A 25,472-nucleotide genomic window follows, 5' to 3' on the forward strand; every position below is an offset into this window, starting at 1 on the left:
CTTACAAGGAGGCCCCAGGATGGCATTGTGGGAGTTGTAGTCCATCTCCTCCTAAGAGCCTGAACAAACGGCAGATAAGCGGGCGGGCGGGGCTTTTGTGCCCAGCAAGAACCATAGACTAAGTGGCGAGAAGCGCCCACCAGGGAAGAGGCAGAAGCGCGAGATCATGTGTGGTACTGAGTTTTATTCCCTTAACACCCTTTGTTCATTTTTGTATCCCCAGAGCTTAGAACAGTGCCTGGCACGTGGCAGAACTCGAGTACTTTTCAAAGCCTGGCATATGGAGGAACTCAAATACTTGTCGAATGAATGAATTACGTTCTATCCCTATTGTTCTATGGCCCTGTCATCCATCAACCCCTCATTCTTTAGACTGGTAACCGAGGTGTACATTTCTCAGATTTTTGAAGGTTTTAAAACATGTTAAAATGGTGTTAAAGGAAACGTTTCCAAGTGATTTAGATATGACCGTTTATTAAAATTTATAACAAATCTTGCTGCAGAGGAGAAGGAGTCTACCAAGCCAATTCAAAGGTTTACTCTTGATAGGGACATTTTATAGAAATAAATAATCATTGTTAGATTAGATACAAAAGAAAATTACGTTTGGGCAGAGGTAATTAGGCTCTTGACTGATAGTTGGGTGAGTGGATTTCTTAGAACAAGTCTCCAACTCCTTTAGAGTTATCAGAAAATCGCTTAACATTTTATTAGGCATGCTGATTTATTCCCACAAAGAAATTGTGAATTACGTTAGGCAAAAAAAATTCTGATCCAATCCAGGTTTGGGACATGTTTTTGTTGTTGTTATTGTTGTTAACAAAAGTATAATATTAACCAAGTTTTTTTTTTTAAGGAAATAAAAATTACCCATCATCCCACAGTCCAAATAAGCCTTGTCATCACTTTAAAAAATAAAACTAATATATGTATAAGGTTAGAACTTCAAGCTCAATGGAAATATTCAATATTTTTAAAGGAAAAAAATTAAAACTATGCCTCTTACCCCAAGTTCCTCTCCCCAAAGAAAAGCCTTTTTAATACTTTCTTATGATTCTATCCAGAAAAAAATGTATGCATCTATCTGCATAGATATCTAGAATGAGAGATCTTGAAATGTTCTTCTATATGTTACTTTCTTCTTTGCCCAACTTCCTTGCACTGATGCACTCCCTAGTCAGAGTCAACCTGGAGGAAAACTGGGGTTGTTACAACCCAGAAGCAAAGATAATGCCTCTTTAAGAGTCCTAATATAGAATTAAAGCCATTAAAATACATTGTAAAGAAATTTTTATTATTTTTTATTCTTTTTGGATTGATTTTAACATCCTTTTTTCAAAATTGTTGAGTTGGATGTTTGCCATTAACCATTCTCTTTTTTTTCAGTATGTACATCTAAGGCAGTGGTTTTCCAACTTGAGCATGTATCAGAATTACCTAGAGGTCTTGATAAAATACAGGTTTCTGGACCCCACTCTCAGAATTTCTGATTCAATAGGTTTTGGGTGGAGACTGGAAATTGCATTTCTGTCAAGTTCCTGGTCACTCTGTGGGCCTGGGGACCAACTTCAAGAATCACAGATTTATTAACCCAGTACATTTCCATTATATAATGCTTTAATTACATTACACAAATTTGGGTATATAGTGTTTTCATTATCATTCTTTAGTATATTTTTAAATTTTCATATGTGTGTGGCATTGTGATCTTTTCTTTTCTTTTCTTTTTCATATACTTGACTCATTTATTTTGCAACTGGAAGTTTATACCTCTTAATCTCCCTCACTTTTTTCTTTCCTCCTCCCACCCGCTCCCCTATGGCAACCACCTGTTTTTTCTCTGTACCTATAGCACTGTTTCTGTTTTGTTATATTTGTTCATTTGTTTTGCTTTTTAGATTCACATATAAGTGAAATCATGCAGTATTTATTTTATTCTGTCTGACCTATTTTTCATAGCATAAAACCCTCTAGGACCACCCATGTTGTCACAAATGGCAAGATGCCATTCTTTTTTGTGGCTGAGTAATATTCTATTGTATATATGTACCACATCTTCTTGATCCATTATCGATAGGTGCTTAGGTTGCTTCCATATCTTGGCTATTGTAAATAATGCTGCAATGAACATAGGAGGGCATATATATTTTCTAATTAGTGTTTTCATTTTCTTCAGATAAATACAGAGGAGTGGAATTTCTGGATCATATGGTAATTCTATTTTTAATATTTTGAGGAATCTCCATACTGTTTTCCATAGTGACTGTACCAATTTACCTTCCCACCAACAGTGCATGAGGGTTCCCTTTTCTCCACCTCCTGTTATTTATTGTCATTTTGATAATAGCCATTCTGACAGGTGAGAGGTGTTATCTCATTGTGTTTTTGTTTTTTTTTAATTTTATTTTTGGCTGCACTGGGTCTTCATTGCTGCACACAGGCTTTCTCTAGTTGAGGCAAGCAGGGGCTCCTCTTCGTTGTGGTGAGCAGGCTTCTCACTGGGGTGGCTTCTCTTGTTGCAGAGCATGGGCTCTAGGTGCACAGGCTTCAGTAGTTGTGGCGTGCGGGCTTCAGTAGTTGTGGCTCACGGGTTCTAGAGGCTCAGTAGTTGTGGCACATGAGCTTAGTTGCTCCGCGACATGTGGGATCTTCCCGGACCAGGGCTCAAACCCATGTCCCCTGCATTGGCAGGCAGATTCTTAACCACTGCGCCACCAGGGGAGCCCCACTCATTGTGGTTTTGATTTGCATTTCCCTGATGATTAGTGATGCTGAACATCTTTTCATGTGCCTGTTGGCCATCTATTTGTCCTCTTTGGAAAAATGTCTGTTGAGATCCTCTGCCCATTTTTTAATCAGGTTGTTTGTTTTTCAGATGTTGAGCTGTATAAGTTCTTTGTATATTATATTTTAGATTTTAACCCCTTATCAGATATATTGTTTGCAAATGTCTTCTCCCTTTCAGTAAGTGGCCTTTTCACTTCGTTGATAGTTTCCTCTGCTGAGCAAAAGCTTTTTAGTTTGAGGTAGTCCAATTTGTTTATTTTTGCTTTTGTTTCTCTTGCCTGAGGAGACATATCCAAAAAAATATTACTAAGATCAGTGTCAAGGAGCTTACTGCCTATGTTTTCTTCTAGAAGTTTTATGGTTTCAGGTCTTACATTTAAGTCTTTAATCCATTCTGAGTTTATTTTTGTGCATGGTGTGAGAGGGTAGTCCAGTTTGGTTCTTTTGCATGTAGCTGTCCAGTTTTCCCAACACCATTTACTGAAGAGGCTATCTTTTCCCTATTGTATATTCTTGCCTTCCTTGTCATAGATTAATTGCCCATATAATGTGGGTTCATTTCTGGGCTATCTGTTCTGTTCCATTGATCTGTGTGTCTGTTTTTTTGCCAGTACCACAATGGTTTGATAGTTTAGTTTGAAATCAGGGAGCATGATAACTCCAGCTTTGTTCTTCTTTCTCAAGATTGTTTTGTCTATGTGGAGTCTTTTGTGTTTACATACAAATTTTAGAACTATGTATTCTAGTTCTGTGAAAAATGTCATTGGTATTTTGATAGGGATTGTATTGAATCTGTTGATTGCCTTGGGTAGTATGGTCATTTTAACAAAATTAATTCTTTCAATCCATGAACACAGTGTATCTTTCCGTCTGTGTCATCTTCAATTTCTCTCATCAGTGTCTTATAGCTTCCCAAGGACAGGTCATTTACCTCCTTAGTTAGATTTATTCCTAGATATTTTATTCTTTTTGACAGGATTATAACTGGGATTGTTTTCTTAATTTCTCTTTCTGATAGTTCACTGCTAGTGTATAGAAATGCAACAGATTTCTGTATATTAATTTTGTATCCTACAACTTTACTGAATTCATTGATAAGTTCTAGTAGTTTTTTGTGGCATCTTTGGGATTTTCTACATATAGTATCATGTCATCTGCAAACAGTGACAGTTTTACTTCTTCCTTTCCAGTTTGGATTCCTTTTGTTTCTTTTTCTTGTCTGATTGCTGTGGCTAGGACTTCCAATACTATGTTGAATAAAAGTGGTGATAGTTGACATCCTTGTCTTGTTCCTGATCTTAGAGGAAATTCCTTCAGCTTTTCACCATTTAGTATGATGTTAGTTATGGGCTTATCACATATGGCCTTTGTTACATTGAGGTATGTTCCTTATATACCCATTTTCTGGATAATTTTAATCATAAATGGATGTTGAATTTTGACAAAGGTTCCTCTGCATCTATTGAGATGATCATATGGTTTTTATTCTTCAATTTGTTAATGTGATGTAGTATTGAACCACCCTTGCATCCCTGGGATAAATCCCACTTGATCATGGTCCTTTTAATGTATTGTTGATTTTGGTTTGCTAAAATTTTGTTGAGTGTTTTTTAAAAATTTATTTATTTTTGGCTGCATTGGGTCTTCGTTGCTGCTCTAGTTGTGGCGAGTAGGGGCTACTCCTTGCTGCGGTGCGTGGGCTTCTCACTGCAGTGACTTCCCTTGTTGCGGAGCATGGGCTCTAGGTGCGCGGGCTCCAGAGCACAGGCTTAGTAGCTGTGGCGCATGGCCTTAGTTGCCCCGTGGCACATGGGATCTTCCTGGACCAGGGATTGAACCCATGTCCCCTGCATTGGCAGGCGGATTCTTAACCACTACGCCACCAGGGAAGTCCGTGTAATTTTCGTTTTGTTGTGATATCTTTGTCTGGTTTGGTATCAGGGTGATGCTGGCCTCATAGAATGAGTTCGGAAGCCCTCCTTCCTCTGCAGGTTTTTGGAATAGTTTGAGAAGGATAGGTGCTAGCTCTTCTCTAAATGTTTGGCATAATTCACCTGTAAAGCCATCTAGTCCTGGACCTTTGTTTGTTGGGAGATTTTTTTTTAAATTTTTATTTTATATTGGAGTATGATTGATTAACAATGTTGTGTTAGTTTCAGGTGTACAACAGAGTGATTCATTTATACATGTACATGTATCTAGTCTTTTTCAAATTCTTTTTGTTGGGAGTTTTTTTTTTATTACATTCAATTTCATTACTGTTCATATTTTCTATTTCTTCCTGGTTCAGTCTTAGGAGATTGTACATTTCTAGGAATTTGTCCGTTTCCTCTAGGTTGTCCATCTTATTGGCATATAGTTTTTCATGGTAGTCTCTCATGATCCTTTATATTTCTGTGGTGTTCATTTAATTTCTCCTTTTTCATTTCAGATTTTATTGATTTGGTCCCTCTTGCTTTTTCTTTTGATGAGTCTGGCTAAGGATTTGTCAATTTTGGTTATCTTTTCAAAGAACCAGCATTTAATTTCATTGATCTTTTCTATTGGGCTTTTTTAGTCTCTATTTCATTTATTTCTGCTCTGATCTTTATGATTTCCTTCCTTCTACTAACTTTGGGTTTTGTTTGTTCTTCTTTCTATAGTTCCTTTAGGTGTAAGGTTAGGTTGCTTATTTGAGATTTGTCTTGTTTCCTGAGGTAAACTTGTATCACTATACACTTTCCTCTTAGAACTGCTTTTGCTGTGTCACATAGGTTTTTGATTGTCATGTTTTCATTTTTATTTGTCTCTAGGTATTTTTTAATTTCCTCTTTGACTTCTTCAGTGATCCATTAGTTGTTTAGTAACATAATTTTTAGCCTCCACGTGTTTGTGTTTTTTGCAGTTTTTTTCTTGCAGTTGATTTCTAGTCTCATAACGTTGTGGTGAGAAAAGATGCTTGATATGATTTCAGTTTTTTTAAATCTACAGAGGCTGGTTTTGTGGACTACCATGTGATCTATCCTGGAGAATATTCCATGTGCTCTTGAAAAGAATGTGTATTCTGCTGCTTTCAGATGGAGTGCTCTATATATATATCAGTGAAGTCTGTTTGGTGTAATGTGTCATTTAAGGTCAGTGTTTCCTTATGGATTTTCTTTCTGGATGATCTGTCCATTGATGTAAGTGTGGTGTTAAAGTCCCCTAGTATTATTGTGTTATAATCAATTTGCTTTATGTCTATTAATATTTGCTTTATGTATTTATGTGCCCCTTTGTTGGGTGCATATACATTTATAATTATTATATCTTTTTCTTGGATTGATCCCTTGATCATTATGTATGTATAATAATGTCCTTCTTTGTCTCTTGTAACAATCTTTGTTTTAAAGTCTATTTTGTCTGATATAAGCATTGCTACCCCAGCTTTCTTTTGATTTCCATTTGCATGGAATAACTTTTTCTATTTTCACACTTTCAATCTGTGCATCTTTAGATCTGAAGTAGTGTCTTGTCAGCAGCGTATAAATGGGTCTTGTTTTCGTATCCATTCAGCCACTTTGTGTCTTTTGGTTGGAACATAGTCCATTTACATTTAAAGTAATTACTTATAGGTATGTACTTGTTTTCGGGTTGTTTTGTAGTTCTTTTTTGTTGTTGTTCCTTTCCTCTTCTTTTGCTCTCTTCCCTTGTGATTTGATGACTATCTTTAGTGTTATGTTTGGTTGGCGGTTACCATGAGGTTTATATATAGAAATCTATATATATGTGATTATTTTAAGTTGTTGATCTCTAAAGTTCAAATGCATTTTAAGAACCCTGCATTTTTACTGTCCCCACCCACGTTTACTGTTTCTGACATCATATTTTACATCTTTTTGTTTTGTGTATCCCTTAACTACTTAGTATGGATATGGCTGATTTTACTACTTTTGTCTTTTAACGTTCCTACTAGCTTTATACATAGTTGATTTAATATCTTTACTGTATATTTGCCTTTACTAATGAGATTTTTCCTTTTGTAATTTTCATATTTCTAGTTGTAGCCTTTTCTCTTTCACTTTAAGAAGTCCCTTTAACATTTCTCGTAAAACCGGTTTGGTGGTGCTGAACTCTTAGCTTTTGCTTGTCTGTAAAACTTTTGATCTCTCCATCAAATCTGAATGAAAGTCTTATTGGGTAGAATGTTATTGGTTTTAGTTTTTCCTCTTTAATCATTTAAAGTATATCATGTCACTCCCTTTTGTCCTGCAGAGTTTCTGCTGAAACATCAGCTGATAATAGCCTTTGGGACTCTCTGTGAATCCTGGACCTGGATATCTGTTTCCATTCCCAAGTTAGGGAAGTTTTCAGCTATTATGTCTTCAAATATGTTCTCTGCCCCTTTCTCTCTTTATTTTCGTTCTGGGACCGCTATAATGCAAATGTTAGTATGCTTGATGTTGTCCCAGAGGTCTCTTAAACTGTCCTCATTTCTTTTTATTCTTTTTATTGTTGTTGTTCATCTTCAGTGATTTCCACTACTCTGCCATCCAGCTCACTAATCTGTTCCTCTGTATCATGTAATCTACTGTTGATTCCTTCTAGTGTATTTTTCATTTCAGTTACGATATTCTTCATCTCTGGTTCTTCTTTATATTTTCTAATTCTTTGTTAAAAACTTCCAACTTCTCACTCTCTTCATCCAGTTTTCTCCTGAGTTTTTTTTTTTTAAAGGAATTCCTTTATTTTTATTATTTATTTATTTATTTATTTATTTTCAGCTGTGTTGGGTCTTCGTTTCTGTGCAAGGGTTTTCTCTAGTTGCGGCAAGCGGAGGCCATTCTTCATCGTGGTGCGCGGGCCTCTCACTATCGCGGCCTCTCTTGTTGCAGAGCACAAGCTCCAGACGCGCAGGCTCAGTAGTTGTGGCTCACGGGCCTAGTTGCTCCGCGGCATGTGGGATCTTCCCAGACCAGGGCTCGAACCCGTGTCCCCTGCATTGGCAGGCAGATTCTCAACCACTGTGCCACCAGGGAAGCCCCTCTCCTGAGTTCTTTGAACATCTTTATGATTACATTGAATTCTTTATTGAGTAGATTGTCTATTCCCACTTTATTTAGTTCTTCTTCTGGGGTTTTATCTTGTACTTTGTTTGAGATATATTCCTCTGTCGTCTCATTTTTGCCTAATTTGCTGTTTTTATTTCTGTGTATTTGGTAAGTGCTTATGTTTCCTGACCTTGGAGAGGTGGCCTTTTTTAGGAGGCATCCTATGTATCCCAGCAGTGCACTCCTCTTTGGTCACTAGAGCTATATGCCTTAGGAGTACCCCCTATGTGGGCTGCATGGGTCCTTCTGTTGTGGCAGGCTGATTACTGTGGGTGGTCTGATAGGTGTGGCTGTCCCCCCGTCTGGTTGTTTGCCAGGCCCTGCATTGTGTGGAGGCTGCCAGCTGCTGATGGGTGGGGCTGGGTCATGAGGCAGCTGACTTTGGAACCCCATGGGGCCCCAGGGCTAGTGCTGGCACACTGATGGGTGGAGCTGGGGTGGGTGGTTGCAGGGAAGAGGGTTCTGTGTCTAGTATCAGCCCGCTAGTTGGTGGGGCTGTGTTCCCCATCCCCCAGCTAGTTGCTCACCCTGAGGTGTCCCAGTACTGGTGCCAACAGGCTGGTGGGAGGGGCCAGGTCCCAGCTCTAATAAGCTAGAGGGAGGATTCCAAAATGGCCTTTGCCAGCACCAGTGTCCTCGTAGAATGAGCTCCCCAAAATGGCTACCACCAGTGTCTGTGTCTCCAGGGTGAGCTCCAGTTGCCTCCTGCCTCTCCAGGAGACTCTCCAAGATCAGCAGGTGGGTCTGACCCAGGCTTCTTTCAAATTATTGCTTCTTCCCTGGGTCCCAGAGCATGTGAGATTTTGTACGCACCCTTTAGGAGTGGAGTCTCTATTTCCCACAGACCTCTGGTTCTCCCAAAAGTAAGTGCTGCTAGCCTTCAAAACCAAACATTCTAGGAGCTCGTCTTGCTGATGCAGGACCCCTGAGCTGGGGAGCGATGTGGGGCTTGGACCTCTTGCTCCTTGAGGAGAACCTCTGCAAGTGTAGTTATCTTCCTGTTTGTAGGTCACCTACCCAGGGGTGTGGGTGTTGACTATATCACGTCTCCACCCCTCCTACCTGTCTTGTTGTGGTTCCTTCTTTATATCTTTAGTTGAAGAAGATCTTTTCTGTTAGTCTTCCAGACTTTTTCATCAATATTTGCTTAATTTTATCATAGTTCTGGAGTTTGTAATTTTGGTGTGCCCATGGGAGAAGGTGAGCTTAGGGTTTTCCTTCTTTGCAATCTTGGCCACTTCTGGCATTGTTATCTTTTGTTACTGATTTCTCATTGTATTGTACTGTGGGCAGAGAACACAGTCTATATGATATAGTTCTTTGGTATTTGATGACATTAACTTTGTGGACTAAGGTATATGGTCAAGTAACTCTACAAAGCCATTATTTCTTCAAATATTACCTTCCTTGCATTCTCTCTATTTCCTCTTTGTGGAATTCTTTTTTTTTTTTAATTAATTTATTCTATTTTATTTTTTATTTTTTGCTCTGTTGGGTCTTCATTGCTGTGCGCAGGTTTCTCTACTTGCGGTGAGTGGGGGCTACTCTTCGTTGCAGTGCGTGGGCTTCTCATCGCGGTGGCTTCTCTTGTTGCAGAGCACAGGCTCTAGGTGCTCAGGCTTCAGTAGTTGTGGCATGTGGGCTCAGTAGTTGTGGCTCGCGGGCTCTAGAGCTCAGGCTCAGTAGTTGTGGCACACGGGCTTAGTTGCTCTGCGGCATGTGGGGTCTTCCCAGGCCAGGGCTCGAACCCGTGTCCCTTGCATTGGCAGGCAGATTCTTAACCACTGAGCCACCAGGGAAGCCCTCTTTTTGGAATTCTGTTTGACTTCCTTTTATATTTTCCATGACTTTCAATCTCTTTTTCATTTTCCCATTTTTTTAACTGTTTTGCATTCTAGTTATATCTTCTAGCATACAAATTCTCTCTTCAACTGTGTCTAATCTGATATTAACTATCTACTGAGTTTTTATTTTCAGTGACTCATTTCAGTGATTTCATTTCTCATTTCTAGAAATTATATTTAATTCATTTTCAAAGATTCCTGTTCTTTCATAATGTCTTATTATTTATTTATGGCTCTAAATCTTTCTTTTATATCTTTAATACTTAAGAAAATGCTTATTCAGTAGTGTTCAGTAGATTGTTGTATTTATAAAGACCTTGAGAATTGAATCTTACTTTGTGTGTCTCTGTGGATCCTCATTTAAATGATTGTTCCTTTGTGCTTTGTGATTATCAAATTTGAGATCATTTTCACTTAACATTAGCTGTGGGAATCTTAAGAGGCCTGTGTTAAGAGCATGTATCTTCAAAATAGTTTTCCCTTTGCTTCTACAAGGCCAGATGTTCTAGGAATATCATATACTCAGGACCAGGTACACTAGGAGCATCATATACCCTGGACCAATTTTTACGTCAGTTTCTTGGCTTGGTGATTCCCTAATAGTATTAATTCAATTGTGTGGCATTGTTCCTGTTTATAAATTCCTAAGGGAGAGTTATTTTTCCTACTCAGAGTCCAGTTTAAAAGCTTCTTTGTCATTTTCCTCTGCCAGTCAATGAGTTTTTTCCTAGTCTATCCTTTCACTGATATTCCATTCCTTTGAAAGCTCTGGCTTTATGTGGGGATCTCAGTTTCAATTCATGTTTCTTGGGCCCAAAGTCTTATCTTCTGTTCCCATGTGGGCATTAAACCCTAATCTCCAGCTTTCAGTTAGACATGGCACATTGAATACCTCCTGACAGTAAAAGGGGGAAAAAAAGAAAGGTAGACTAGGTATGGAGATGACAGCACCAAACTTTTGGAAGATAGAAAGCCCATGGATGAGAAGTAACTGACTTAGCAGTCAGTGAATACTGAAACCTAAGACAGCAGTAGAGCAACACAGACTCAAGCAAATTCATATCCAGAACTCTGAAAAACTTAGAAAAATGAAGCACCATGTTACTCTGAAAGTGGGTGAGGATGATGCTGAGAAGAAGAATATTGTTTGAAAGTCTGTATAACAAGAAGTTAGGGACTTCCCTGGTGGCTCAGTGGTTAAGAATCCGCCTGCCAATGCAGGAGACACGGGTTTGATCCATGGTCTGGGACGATCCCACATGCTGCAGAGCAACTAAGCCTGTGCGCTACAACTACTGAGCCTGCGTGTCTGGAGCCTGTGCTCCGCAACAAGAGAGGCCACGATAGTGAGAGGCCCGCGCACCGTGATGAAGAGTGGCCCCCGCTTTCCGCAACTAGAGAAAACCCTTGCACAGAAACGAAGACCCAACACAGCCAAAAATAAATAAATATTAAAAAAAAAAAAAAAAAGAATCCGCTTGCCAATGCAGGGGACATGGGTTCGATCCCTGGTCCAGGAAGATCCCCAATGCCGCTGAGCAACTAAGCCCGTGCACCGCAACTACTGAGCCTGTGCTCTAGAGCCCACGAGCCACAAATACCAAGCCCCCGCACCACAACTACTGAAACCCACGTGCCCTAGAGCCCGTGTGCCGCAACTACTGGGCCCATGCACAGCAACTACTGAGCCCGTGTACTGCAACTACTGAAGCCGAGGCTCCTAGAGCCTGTGCTCCACAACAAGAGAAACCAACAAAATGAGAAGCCCGTGCACTGCAATGAAGAATAGCCCCCGCTCACTGCAACGAAGACCCAACGCAGCCAAAAATAAAATAAAATTAAAAAAAAAAAAACCTTTCAGATACATGTTATTATTTTCAGTTAAGATGTGATGAAACTGAGGCTCATGAAGATAAGATAACTTGCCCAAAGTCACTGTGGTAGTGATTCAGTTTTACGGTCCTAATTAATGGCCTTCCTGTACTTACTCCCTTGGTTGTGTGACTCTGCCAGTCTTTGAGTGGCATATTTTCCCAACCTTTGAACCTGGGCTGGCTTTGTGACTTGCTTTAGAGAACAGAATGTGGTGAAAGTGACAGTATACCAGTTCCAAACCTAGGTCCCTAGATGTGGTCATGCACACTTCCACCATCTCTCTTGGACTCATGCTTTCTCCGTGAGAACATATTTGGACTGACCTGCTGGAGAATAAGAGCACAGGAAGGAAAGCAGCAGTACACAGGTTAACAGCCAGCCAACTCCTGAAAGCAGAGCCACCTATCTGACCTGTGGGTAGCTGCAGGCACCTGAGGGACTCCCGGGAGACCAGTAGAACTGGCCTAAATTACTGACCTGCAGAATTGTGAACTAAATGATTGTGGTTTTAAGCCACTGAATTTTGAGGTGGTTTTATATGCAGAAATATCTAATCATTTCAGGATACATAGTTCGATTAGTAGCAGAGCTGGCATTTGAACTCAGGTCTCTTCTGAGTTCCAAGGTCTCCAAGGCTCATATTCTTTCCATGCCATTTTGCTCCCCCATGGACCTACTTCTAGGGAAATTAATTTATTATTTTTTTTAGTATTTAAAATAACCAAGCTCAAGTATAGTATGCCAAAATCCAGTCTCCCTTTTCCTTGACAGATCCTAAAATAATTAATTGACCCTTCTTAAAGGCCATGGGTAAAAGATTGAGAACTTTTGTTCTTGAATTGTTTCAAAACACTGAGCTGAGATCTTCCCATCTCAGGAGAGTCACACCAAGGTAGTTCCATCTACAGTTAAGTCTGTGGATACCTGCTCTGCTTTTCTTGGGGACAAGGTTATCCACCTCCCTCTTTCATACTGAGATAATTGACCGTGATGACAGTAAATTGCAACTTTTTTTTCTCTTTGGGGGTTAAGAGTAGCTTTCGTCTAATCTTTAATAGGAAAGTTATAAAGCAGCTGGTCTCTGAAAAGTCCTCAGACAGTGAAAAAAAGTAAACAAATGAATACATTATATAGGCAAAGATTTTGCAGAATATTTCATATTTTCTGTATCTGTTGTCACTGATATAAATGATCTCCTACAAGTGTGGTTTTCTGCTTCTTAAAGTCAGCTTGTCAAGGCCATCTTTCTTCCAGGTGTGGGAAGGATTGTCACATGGCATGTTCTGAGGCAGAGTTATCCAACTAGCACATTCTATCCCCTCCCCAATTATTTCTGTCCATTGGGTACTGAGCGGTGTGACAAAGACTCTCTCCCTGACCAATCTCTCGTCAGGTTCCTCTGAGTCCTCTTTTTGGCTAGAAATTGGGCTCTGTCCTTGGCCTGCTTCTTCCAGTTTTAGCAAGAATCCTGCTGAGTCAGTTTAGCAAGAAACTCCTACCCTTGGTCTGATCACGTTGATATTTGATCAAATTCCTCATCCCCAATCCTTGCTGTCTTATCGCCCTGGCCTGCCTTCAGCAAGAATCCTGTTGAGCTGGTCTAGCAAGAATCTCCCTAGCCCTGATGTCTCCTCTTAGTAATTTTCCATTCATTGACCCCACTCTGCTCCTTGGCTATAAATATCTGTTTGTCCTTGTTGTTTTCAGAGTTGAGCTCGTTTTCTATCCTCAACTGCAAAACCCCATTGTAGTAGCCCCTTTTGAATAAAGTCTTCCTTACCATCTTTAACAAGTGTCAGGAATAATTTTTTTTTCTTTGACAGGTGCAATATATTCTTTAAGGCATGTAAATTATTGTACTTGGTCATTATGGGAGGCAAAATGAAAGAAAAGTTCTGGTGGCTTTCTGGCTTTGCAGAGGCATTAGAAAACTAATGACACTGAGCCCAAAAAGGACAAGGGCTTAAGGCTGCCAGGTATGGGTACTATTATATCAGACTCTCAGAAACCACCTTCACAAGTTTAGTTACTGTGGCAAATGCTGTGGATTGGCTTCCCCAGACAATGTCATCTCCTGATATGCTTTCATTTACTATAAAGTGTGGTAAGCTAAACATATTGCCCACCCTCCTTTGCAGCTAGAGTCCAGGAAACAAATTAAATTTCATCAATTATATGTGCTCTGGTGAGATTTAGAAGTTGGAAGTGAATTGGAGGCTATCTCTTCCTGTGGCTGTTACTGACATCAAGCTTGGTTGTGGAGATATGTACCTATTGGTTCTGTTTCTCTGGAGAACCCTGACTGATACAGTTACTAGTTAGCAAATATCCATTTGCCTTGTCTTTGGGTTCATTTAATTAATTCTGTGTTTTTCCATTTTGTATTAAAGTTTTTTGTTTTTTTAAAAAATAAATTTATTTATTTATTTATTTGGCTGTGTTGGGTCTTTGTTTCTGTGGGAGGGCTTTCTCTAGTTGCGGCGAGCGGGGGCCACTCTTCATCGCGGTGCGCGGGCCTGTCACTGTCGCGGCCTCTCTTGCTGCGGAGCACAAGCCCCAGACGCGCAGGCTCAGTAGTTGCCGCTCATTGGCCCAGTTGCTCCGCGGCATGTGGGATCTTCCCAGACCAGGGCCCGAACCCGTGTCCCCTGCATTGGCAGGCAGATTCTCAACCACTGCGCCACCAGGGAAGCCCTTGTATTGAAGTTTTTTAATTAAAATTTTACTTTTTTAATAGATAACGTCACACGGTCTGCAGTTTTAGAAGTACAAAAGGGTATAGTTATGAAAAGTAAGTCACTCTCCTATCCCTTCCATTAGCCATTAAGTTCCCTCTCCTGGAGACAACTACTGTTTCCATTCCTTGTGTGTCCTTCTAGAGAGTTTCTGTACATTACAAGTGTATTTATTTTTGTTTTTATACCAGTGGTAGCATATATGCAAATTTTCTGCATTTCGCTTTTTCATTTAGGAGATTCCTCCGTATCAGGATACATAGAGTTGCCTCATTTTTAAATAGGCTACCTAGTATTCCAATGGGTATATGTTTCATTTATTTAACAATCCCTTATTGACGATGTTTAAATCATTTCCAATCTTTTGTTCTCACAGACCATATGGCAATAAATGACCTGGTAAAAATGTAATTATGCACATGTGTGAGTATGTCTGTGGGATAGTTAAAATCTTAGAGCTAGAATCCCTAGATTACAGGATATGAGTGTATTTTAATTTTTAATTTGTCAAAATTATTTACATGCAAATTTCAACAGTTATATTGTTCTACAAAGTTTGTTAACAAAAACGAAAGAAGAGATAAAGGGAAAGAAAGCAGAGCAGTCCCTAATCCCTTTCCCCCCACTTCTGCTTTCTCAGAGGCAAACACTGAATTATTTTAACTGCTTCCACATCTCAAAATAGCCTCCTTGTATTGCTTCTTTTTTGTTGTTTTGTTTGTTTTAAAGATTTTTTTTTTAATGTGAACCATTTTTAAAGTCTTTATTGAATTTGTTACAATATTGCTTCTATTTTATGTTTTGGTTTTTTGGCCACGAGGCATGTGGGATCTTAGCTCCCCGTCCAGGTATCGAACGTGCACCCCCTGCATTGGAAGGCAAAGTCTTAACCACTGGACCGCCAGGGAAGTCCCCCTTGTATTGCTTCTTGATTTTTTTTCCATTTTAGGCATCATTTATGCACTTCCTGTTAGGAAAGATGAGGATTTCACTCTCTTTCATCCCCTGCCCGCACCATGTACGTATACCTTCATAGTCCTCCACCCTCCTAATGCAGTTATATTGTAATTTAGATAGGCAAACTTTCAGAGCTTACATTATTATGCTGATAAAAATTATTTATAGCTGAGCCATCCAGTAAATTATGATGACTTTTCTTTCCCTGAACAACTTTTTACTTTCCATGGAGTTAATAATTGTCTTATTTTTCATTTTCATCATTTTCTCTGAGCACACCAGAATGTTCAAGCCCTAATTCTCCACCAATTGTCGAAGTCTCTCATTATACTGAGTCACATCCAGTTGTCTATAAATTTTATCTTGTAGAAATCTCTGCTGGAGTTTTCTGACCTCTTCCAAAATGGACTGGCTACCTGTCAGCCTAGATTTCCCATGACACTCTGAAGCTTAAGCTTCAAGAGTTTTCATTTGCCTTAGCAATGTATCCACATGATGAGTTCTGTATAATTTGCAAAGTAAGATATTTTAACTTTGGTTAAATACATTGTCTCTTTCCTATCCAGCTTTCCCTCTGTCACAATTTCTCTCACATTGCAGTTTTGGAATCCAACCAAGGGGAAGTAAGTTAGAAATCCATTTAACTTGGATTTAGTTGGATTTATTTATGTAGTTTGAAGTCACATCTGTATAAAGTTAAGTTATTGTCAGTCATCCCAGTAGGAATTGCTATAGGAATATTCCTACCTTCTACTGTGCTAACTCACCCTGGGTTGTAACATGAAGGTGCAGGGTCAGAGGTTATAGCAAGATATGAACATGTCCTATGGTGCCTGACAGCAGAAATAGGTGAGTAGAGGCAGAGAAACAAGGTCTGAATGTAAGGAGCCAGAAACTAGTCAGTAGAACAGTTTTTTCCATTCACCAGATGTAGGAGATTATAAGTGACAGATTCAGTTTCCAGCAATTTAGTTTTCTCCTATCAGGAAGATACTGATTAGTGCACCACATACAATTATAAATGCACTGTTCAGTTTTTCTTCTTTGGTGGGAAACACATAAATAGAATTTATCAGAATTCTGCTTAAGCCTGTAGCACTATTACAAACAGTACTGTGTATATGTAAATGTTGTTTATTTCATACGTCTCTACTATTGATAATAAAAACAAATTTTGATTAACCACAGTGGAGAAAAGACTGAATTATCTCCATATTCTCTCTAGAGAAAAATATCACAAAATCATTGTCATATGTAGAGATGACCAAAAAGTATACAGCGTATGCTTAAGATTTTTACATTTCATTGCATATAAATTTTACCTCAAACGAAAAAAAGGCAAGGATTGTAAAAAAAATATTGATCTCCTATTAAGGATAGGCATGCTGAGGTAGTTGGTGGGAAATGTACTGACATCTGCAAATTATTCGGTCTGATATGCATCAAAAAAATAAGATGAACTGATGGACAGAGAATTGGATAGATGGACAGATTTGTGATATAGTAAGTATAGTAAAATGTTAAATGTAGAACTTAGGTGGTAGGTATATGGTATTTATTGTAAAGTTCTTGTAAGTTTTTCTATCGGTTTAAAATGTTTCATAATAAATTATTGGGGGAAAAATTATGCAGCTGAAAAATATAGAGAAAAAAGTATTAGAGACATGAATCAAGTAGGTGACTCATAAAAATAATATTCTATTTTTCTGGATTTGTGTGATGTTTGTGGTATTTGTCAGCTCTTTAAAATTTATAGTTTGTTATGATTTCTTTTCTCATTCTACATATTCATTTTCAAGCCCTACTTTGTATTTTGTATTTTATTTTCTTAAAGAGGATCCCCAAACTGTATAAGCTTCAAGCTCCACAAAGCCTGGATCCACCCCGTCTGGTACACAGCCAACATTCTGAAATCTCTTTTCACATTCTCTTTGGAATCCCGTCTCCATTGTCCTTAAGGTTCTCTTTATCCTTCCTGTGTTGAAGCTCCTGTTTACTGGATTCTATGTCTTCTTATCTTCTTCATTCTTGGATTCACCCCCGTTTTGATGGACCATATATTCCAGTAGTTTCCAAAGAAAGGTTGCATGAGAAATTCATTTTTGGGACCTTGCAATTATGAAATTATCTTTATTTTATTCTCCAAGTTGACTGATAGCTTGTCTGAGTATAGAATTCTAGGTTGGAAATAATTTTCCTCCAGAATTTTGAAGACAGTTCCCACTTATCTTCTATCTTTCAGTATGTTTATTGAGAAATCTAAAGTATTCTGATTTCTTTTCTTTTTTTTTTTTCTGGCTGCGTTGGGTCTTCGTTGCTGCGCACGGGCTTTCTCTAGTTGCAGCGAGCCGGGGCTGCACTCTTCATTGCAGTGCGCAGGCTTCAGTAGTTGTGGCACGTGGGCTCAGTAGTTGTGGCTTGAGGGCTCTAGAGCGCAGGATCAGTAGTTGTGGTGCATGGGCTTAGTTGCTCCGTGGCATGTGGGATCTTCCTGGGCCAGGATTGAACCTGTGTCCCCTGCATTGGCAGGCGGATTCTTAACCACTGCACCACCAGGGAAGTCCCCATTCTGATTTCTGATTCTTTATTTATGATCAGTTTTTCTATCTCTGGAAGTCTAAAGGAGCTTCTTTTTATTCCTAGAGTTCTGAAATTTCACAACGATGTGACTCAATGTGGGTCAATTTCCATTCATTAATGCTGAGCACTAAGAGGGCCCTTTCAGTATGAAAACTCATGTCCTTACCATCTGGGAAATTTTAAAGAATTCATTTTTAAAAATAGTGTTCTCTCCTGTTTTTCTTTCCTCCTGTAATTCCTGGGCTAGTCTTCTATTTCTCTTATCGTTTGTCTCTTATTTCCATCTCTTTGCCTCTTTGCTTTTCCTTCTGGGAGATTTCCTGAATTTTATCTTCAGTCTTTTTAATGAATTTTTCATTTCTTCTTCCCATTTTTCATTTCCAGGAATTCAGTTTTATTCATTGACTCCTTTAAAGAACATCTTGTTCTTTTTTTTTTCTTTGGAATTTTATTCTATTTTTGTATACAGCAGGTTCTTATTAGTTATCTATTTTATACATATTAGTGTATATATGTCAATCCCAACCTCCCAATTCATCCCACCACCGGCCCTCCACCCCCCCACCGCCCTGCTTTCCTCCCTTGGTGTCCATATGTTTGTTCTCTACATCTGTGTCTCTATTTCTGCCTTGCAAACCAGTTCATCTGTACTATTTTTGTAGATTCCACATGTATGCGTTAATATACGATATTTGTTTTTCTCTTTCTGACTTACTTCACTCTGTATGACAGTCTCTAGGTCCATCCACATCTCTACAAGAACATCTTGTTCTTATTTTATGGTTTCAATAGTGTGTCTCTGAGGATATCAGTTATAGGTGTGGTTTTGGCTTGGTTTTGTTTTGTTGTTGGAGCTTTCTTCCCTCCTGTATAGCTTCGGTTTTATCCAGATTTCTTCTTTCTGTTACTTTTGGTCTCTATTTCTCATATTAGAGGCTGTAATCTGTGGTTGTTGGCTCATTGTTAAGAGTGGGAGACTAGGGCTTCCCTGGTGGCGCAGTGGTTGAGAATCTGCCTGCCAATGCAGGGCACACAGGTTCGAGCCCTGGTCTGGGAACATCCCACATGCCGCGGAGCAACTAGGCCCGTGAGCCACAACTACTGAGCCTGCGCGTCTGGAGCCTGTGCTCCGCAACAAGAGAGGCCGTGATAGTGAGAGGCCCGCGCATCGCGATGAAGAGTGGCCCCCGCTTGCCACAACTAGAGGAAGCCCTCGCACAGAAACGAAGACCCACCACAGCCATAAATAAATAAATAAATAAATAAAAAAGAGTGGGAGACTAAAAATCTGATGAGATGCTCTGAAAGCATGAGTAGGGTGTATCAATTGTGAAATTTGCTGTAGGATTATCTGTCTGGGATGTTTTGCTGGGAAACCTCTGCTGTCAATATCTTTAGGTCTTTCCTCTTAGTCTTGCCAGATTTCTTATAGGAGACACTTATTCTCTTGCCTGGATGGTAAATGGCCCTATCTTTTCCCACTGTCAAGGGAGTAGTTCAATATGGCATCCAATATCAGAACTTGCAGGAACAGAATTCCCAGCCTCCCAAGTTGTGTCAATTAAACTCATTGTAGACTAGAAGGGAGGGATGTGTTCATTTTTATTGCTAAAAGGGCACTAGTATATATATATTTTTAAAAATCACACCCAGTCATCTATGGTCTGTAAACATCAGTTACTATAGGCATTTGTTTCAGTCCATTACTTATTGTTGCCAATGGCTACAATAGTTGAATCCTTCCACAGCTGAGCTTACACCCATGTAACTTTCTGTCTGCAAAGACTGTAAAATTGAACATTATTAATTAGAGTAAGTGGCTGTTCTCTATTATACATCCCACCATGGTGTGGGAGATTCTTATATGTTCAGTTTGTCCACAGCTGATGCATAAGGAGCGACCTCATGCTGTAAGGTTATGCTGCTTCCCAACGGAGGGAATAATGCCACATACATCAAGGATTGGTCTTTGACCAGCAGGAGCCATCATGAAAAGATACAAGATCAGAGGAGCTATACTAGAAAAGGAAAATTCAATCAAAGACTTTTCAGATGATTTGGGGGATACTAAATTTGTGATTATGATCATATTCAGGGTTTCCTGGGCCTCCCTACTTCTCACCTTCCTGATTTGATTCCCGGATAGTAAGTTTATTATTTACCTACCATTTGGTTATAAGGAGTTTTAATTTTACTTTAATATTTCTGGTGAATTGTGAAATCATAAGTTTCTGTCCCAGATTACTCAGTGAATTATCATCAGACTGGTCGCCCATATTGTGTAAAACCCAAAAGGGAGAGGGAACTTTCATTTTAGACTCATATGTTTAGTTGTTATTTTTCCCAATTCATAATTCTTTTCCCACTCTGCCTCAACCCTTCACTTGTGCTTTATCAAAGCTAAGTTTAAAACTCCTTATTTGTATTTATCAGGCTCCTTCATAGGTGGCATCACCAGATATAAGGTATCAGGAATGTCATATTTCTGCACAACTTTCTAAGTAAGCTCCCTAAGAGTTGATTCCATAATGGCCGTTTTTACCTAGTTAAGCATAAATTTTTCTGAGGTCATACTTTTGGCCTTGATAGGCTGGGCAGCAGGGAAAATGATCTACCTTTCAGCAATGGTCAGGGCGTCACCTCCAGGCACAGAAGTAGGTAGGAGAAAGCCAGTCTCACAGGGCTGTTGAATGTAGCACATTGGTTGTTAAATACTTCAGACCCTTGCCCTTGCCAAGGCAGCATCCGTTTCCCTTTGATCACTGTGTGATCACTCTTGTGTCCACTTGCCGGCCTCCCTCATCTTGTCAGAATGTCTCCAGCTTTGTTCCAACAGGATTCCTTACCAAGGATTTGGTGGCATCCACAAGAGGAACCAGGAGCTTAATTTTGTCGGAATTGCCAGTCAGTTGAATCAAGCAGCCAAGCCAATGGTCTAAACATTAATCACTGCCCAGGAACTTGAATACCTGAGAGAATTTCCTGTGTTTGTCTCTAGAGCCCAGGTTCATGTCATGGGACTGCCTTTAATCTTGCAGTGGGATGAGACCCCCTCATTCTCCTCTCGAAACAGCCCCCTCCCCCCCAGGCTAGGTGTAGGTTTAAAGTGAGGTGGCAGAGCCACCCCGTACATCCGGCAGCGGCTCTAAGAAGACAGCGCTTCCTCGGCAATGATGCCGGTGTCTGCAGGGGGCGCTCTTGCCCAGGGCTGGCCTCTGCAGCGCCGGGAAGAGCGACGAACATTGGTGGGGCTGGGCTTTCCTATCCCTGGGGTTCCTCTTCTTTAACAATGGAGCTTGCATTTATTTGAACGTGACCTATTCCCACTGCACAGCTTGGGACGCAGAAGTACTTGATGTCCATTTGTTGTTTTAGATTCAATAAGCAGCTGGTAACTGACATTCAAAGGGAGAAAGGGGTCCAGCATCCTCAGGACCGGAAGCCTGAGGCCAATTCCTTCCTCTCCCTCAGGAATCCCAAAGAGGCTCTAGCCTCCATTAGCCAAGGAGGCACACCTCCTATACTGGAGGATGATATGGACCCAGAGGAAGAGCAGCAGGTACAGCTGTCTATAAGGCTTCCGAGGCAGTGTGTGGTTCAGATCCTATACAAATTCTGATACAACACCCAAATGTGGGGCGTCTGTCTCCAGGGTCCAACATGACCATTAAAATCTATGCCTGCTTTTAGGTGGCAAGGTGCTTGAAGAACAAAAGCCTCTGCCTGGTCCCGGGTGAATGCCTCTACGCTCCAGAGATAGAGCCAAGCTGTATCTTTAAGGGCCCCTGAATTTTCTCCTGGTGGATAATGCATCCCTTTTCAGTCAAAAAAACAAGGGAAGACAGAGCTTCAGGCACAGTTGTTTCTGAATCATCCCTAATTAATATGTCATAAGTTAATCAAGTAACTTCAATATCTGAACTAGGCCACCTGTTGAAATCCTGCTTTATCAGATGTGGCTCCTGGAGAACTAATATTTCACTGTGGCAGGACCAAGGGAATTGCTGCCCTTGCCAAAGGAAGGGTCATTATAAGTAGGTTGTCAGATTTAGCAAATAAAAATACGGGACACCGAGTTACATTTGAATTTCAGAGAAACAAAAAACGATTTTTGTGTGTGTGTGTGTAAGTATCTCCCAAATGTTGCATAGGATGTACTCACACTGAAAATCAATTTTTTTTCTAAAATTCAAGTGCTAAGTGGGTGTCCTGTATTTTATCTGGCAACTCTAACTGTAAAAAGAAAGTTCAAACAATCTAAAAACTAAAATCCTGCAAGCAGCGCAGCGCAGCCAAAACAAAACACAGCAAAGCAAAACAAAACAAAACTTAGATTCTCAATCTCACTGGGCAGAGATAACCAGCATTAAGTTTCTCTGGATCTTAGTTTCCTTAACTGTAAAATGGGGATAATAATAGTATCAGCCTTATAGAGTGTCAATGGGGGTTAAATGAGTCTGGCACATAGAAAGCACTGAATTATATGTTATCAATTATGATAATTATTAATCATTAATATCATTCTTAAAAATTCAAATGGAGACATGTTATATGAATTGTTCTATACCTTGCTTTTGTTCACCTTTTATATCTTACTTATTCTTTTCCATAGATGTATAGAATTCCTTTTTAAAAATTAATTAGTTGCTATTGATGGTCATTTATTTTCAACCCTTTTCTATTTGATTACTGCTTCAGTGAACATCTTTGTGCTGCAAGGATTGTCCAAAGGCACTTCTTCTGGGTAGTCTAGGCAGTGAGCCAGTCACAACTTGGAGCTGACCTCCACTCTCCTTCTCCTAGTGGGCGGGGCTACAACTGAACTCGTTGCCGTTGCCGGTGGAACGGGAAACCGGTCTCCCTCATCTAGGTGCTGGCACTTGGCTTTCGCAGAGAACACAGTAAACAATGGCAAAAGGGCTGAGACTAGGATGCTTGGATGCAAAATTAAGAGGGTACTCAAATCTCAGTAATCAAGGAAAATAACATTTAATGCAATACTTTTAAAAATTAATGTTAATTGCAAAAAAAAAAAAATCCATGATGAGCAAAATATCAAAATTTTAAATGAAGACGGGATGAGTAACAGTGCTATGCCAAGTCCTTTTGGATTATACATTAATTTTTATTTTAAAATATTTTATTAAAATATAATTTCTCTTGATTACTGTGTTTTTTGGTGCCCTCTTAAATTTTGCACCAGAGATGAGAGCCTTACTTGCCTCACTCTAATGTCTAGATTCTGGCTGGCACCATATCCAGGTAGCACAATGTCCAAGCTTGTGCTTCATTGATAAGGTGGTTCTCATGCTTGCCCTAAAAGAAGGGAGCCCCTCACGGCAAGGGGGTCCCTCCTATGGAACACAAACCCACATTGCATATACAGTAGGTTGCTTGGTCCTAGCACACCTCTCCAGGGGCAAATGGGTTGATGAGGATCACAGGCCTTCCCTTGCTGGCCCTGACTTTTCTTTTTCTTTCTTTCTTCCTTTCTTTTTTTTTTTTTTTTTAGTAGAAATGTATTTTTATAAGCTCAAGTTTTAAAAATGTTCCTTATTACAGATTGATTCAGGGGGAATGCTAGGTGTACTCAGTTGAATGCAAAAATATGCATTCTTTAAATGTCAATTCTTTATCCTGAGTCCTGTTACACAACAGGAGTCACTCCTGAAGGGGTCTAAGATGACAAATCTTGTTTACATGGTTTCGTAAACATATAAGAATATATCTACAGTATAAAGAACTGCCAGTCCAAATGGTGTGTACACCACAAGTTTTGATAAATACAACCAATTTCCTCTCCTATGATAATGTATTAATTTACATTCCCACTAAAAGTCTGTGAGAATAACTGTTTCCCCATATTCTTGACAACATTGAGGATTGTGGCACTTCTTAATTTTTGCTAATTTTACAGATAAAATAGTATTTCATTTTTGTTTTAATTTATAGTTCTTATTTATGAGCAAAACCAAGCACTTTAAATCTTTTTATGTGTTTATAAAACATTAATATGTTCTTCTGTAAGTAAGTTCCCTGGTCCCATTTTTCAAGTAGATTATTGATTTGTTAATACTCTTTATATATTAAGGAAAATGACTCTGGCTGTTATATGTATTGCAACTATTATCCCTGATTTTTTTTTGTTGGTCTTTTGACTTTTCAATGATTTTTTTTTCCCCTGTAGGAATGCTTTACATTTTTATGTAGTCAAAGTTATTAATATTTTTCTTTGTTGTACTGGATTTTGTATTTTATTTAAGTTGTTTCTCACAATGTTTATATGCTGTCTACCTATGTTTTCTTCTAGTACCTTTTATGGCTTTATTTCATCTATTTACATCCATCTAGGATTTCTTGGGAATAAAGTAAGAAAGACATCTACCTCTTTTCTCCTAAATGACTAGCCAATATGATTCATTGAGAAACTATTTTTTCCCCCACTGATTTGAAATGCCACCCATATCACATTTAACATTCTCATTTGTATATGGGACTTTTCCTGAATTCTTTAATCTGTTATAATTGTGCATTCCTGAACCAGCACCAAATTGTTTCAAATAAGGAAGATTTGTAATGTGTTTTAGTATTCAATATTTGTTTTCCCTGGAGTTAATTATTGCCACCAGCCACCCCCCTGCATTTGTTTAGTTGTTTTTCTTAATGTCTTTATCATTAATTCACTTCAAATTCTTTGCCAGTGTATAAAGCTCTTCTCAAGATTGATTATTTTATCAGTTTTAGCTTTCTGAAAAAAAATCTGGACTTGCTGGTCTGTATGCCTGGTGCATATTTGTTTGTCTTTGTCATTTGCCCTGGGGATTCCCTTGGCCTTTCTCCTGTGACAGAGCTCCAATTTTTGGACATTAGACCTTCCTTTTTCTTGGTTTACTATCATGTTTTAGTAAAGCATATCCTTCAATAGCTTCATAAGGAAGGATGCTTTGGAGGTAAATTTTTTCACAACTAAAAATGTCTTTACCTTACTCTCATACTTGAATTGCTAGGCATGGTACTCTAGGTTGAAAACCACTTTACTCCAGAATTTTGAAGACATTGTTCTGTTGCTTTCTAGCTTTCTCTTATAGAAGTCAGAGCTATTTTTATCCCTCATCTTTTATATAGGCCTTTTGTTTTCCTCTCTAGAAATTTGGAGGATTTTTTTTCTTTGTCCCCTTTGCTCTGAGATTTCACAATGATATGCCTTAGTACAGGTCTATTTTAATTCTTTGTTCTGAACGCTTTCAGTTTGGAAACTCATGCTCTCCAGTTCTGGGAAATTTTCTTGAATTACTTCTATAACGGTCTCCTCCCTTTTATGTTCACTGTTTATTCTTTCTGGAACTCGTATTGTTTTTGTATTGGGCCTCCTGGACCAGGCTTCTAATTTTTCTTGTCTTTTCTCTCTTATTTCCCATCTCTTTTTTTCTGTGCTGTACAGTCTGGGAGATTTTCTCAATATCATCTTCCAAACCTTCTGTAGATTAAAAACAAATCTCTGATATCATGTCTTTAAATTTCAAGACCTCTCTCTCAACTGTTTTTCTCTGAATATATTTTCTTTATAGCAGCGTATTCTTATTTTAGGGATGCAATATCACAATAGCTTTTCATTTTTCAAAGGA

The 25,472-nt window shown here is 39.1% G+C and overlaps 1 long non-coding RNA gene across 1 annotated transcript; it reads left to right on the forward strand.

Annotated features, from left to right (window-relative positions):
- Nucleotides 1-64: 64 nt before the first annotated feature.
- Nucleotides 65-18,591, forward strand: LOC309638556. Its single transcript, XR_014251198.1, has 2 exons — nucleotides 65-173; nucleotides 2,177-18,591. It is a non-coding gene; the product is annotated as an uncharacterized lncRNA (long non-coding RNA).
- The last annotated feature ends 6,881 nt before the right edge of the window (nucleotides 18,592-25,472 follow it).

The sequence above is a fragment of the Balaenoptera physalus genome (assembly GCF_965194825.1).
Source record: "Balaenoptera physalus genome assembly, chromosome: 11".
Lineage (NCBI taxonomy): Eukaryota > Metazoa > Chordata > Mammalia > Artiodactyla > Balaenopteridae > Balaenoptera > Balaenoptera physalus.